This window comes from Sinocyclocheilus rhinocerous, unplaced genomic scaffold (assembly GCF_001515625.1).
Source record: "Sinocyclocheilus rhinocerous isolate Xijiao unplaced genomic scaffold, SAMN03320098_v1.1 scaffold1857, whole genome shotgun sequence".
Lineage (NCBI taxonomy): Eukaryota > Metazoa > Chordata > Actinopteri > Cypriniformes > Cyprinidae > Sinocyclocheilus > Sinocyclocheilus rhinocerous.
Window position 1 is genome coordinate 21572 of NW_015646366.1, and position 683 is coordinate 22254.

Sequence of the window (683 nt, forward strand, 5' to 3'; positions counted from 1 at the left end):
GGTAGGCGGTAGTATGTTTCCAATACATTCTTGTTCTCTCTCAACAATGCTCTAACGTCACACGCAGACGGCAACACAATCTTGCTAAGCTGCATCCTATCTGCACCTCTTCTGCTAGACCTCTGTCATTTTCTGTGGGTCTCTGGAATTGTCAGTCAGCTGTCAACAAACTTCTTTCTGGCCATTGCTTCTCAGTCTACTCTTATTATCTTGGGCTTGACTGAGACCTGGATTCATCCAGAAGACACCGCAACCCCTGCTGTTCTCTCTAACAACTTTCCTTTCTCTCACACCCCCCGTCAGGTTGGAAGGGTACTGGTCTTCTCATTTTTAATAATTGGAAATACTCAACCCACTCTTCATTATGCAATAAAAATAATTTTGAGTTTCATGCTATTATGGTAACAGCTCCTGTTAAACTCCATATTGTAATGATTTATCGATTTCCTGGTCAACTGGGCACCTTTATAGATGAGCTGTATTGGCTGCTGTCCTCATTCTCTGTGGATGGCAGTCCACTTGTAGTCTTTGGTGACTTCGAAATCCATCTGGAGAAGCCTTACACTGCAGACTTCCAGTACCACTCCTAGCTTCATTCGATCTCAAATGGCTTGCCACCACAAGCACTAACAAATCAGGCAACCAGCTTAACTTCATTTACACATGCAATTGTATCACAGACA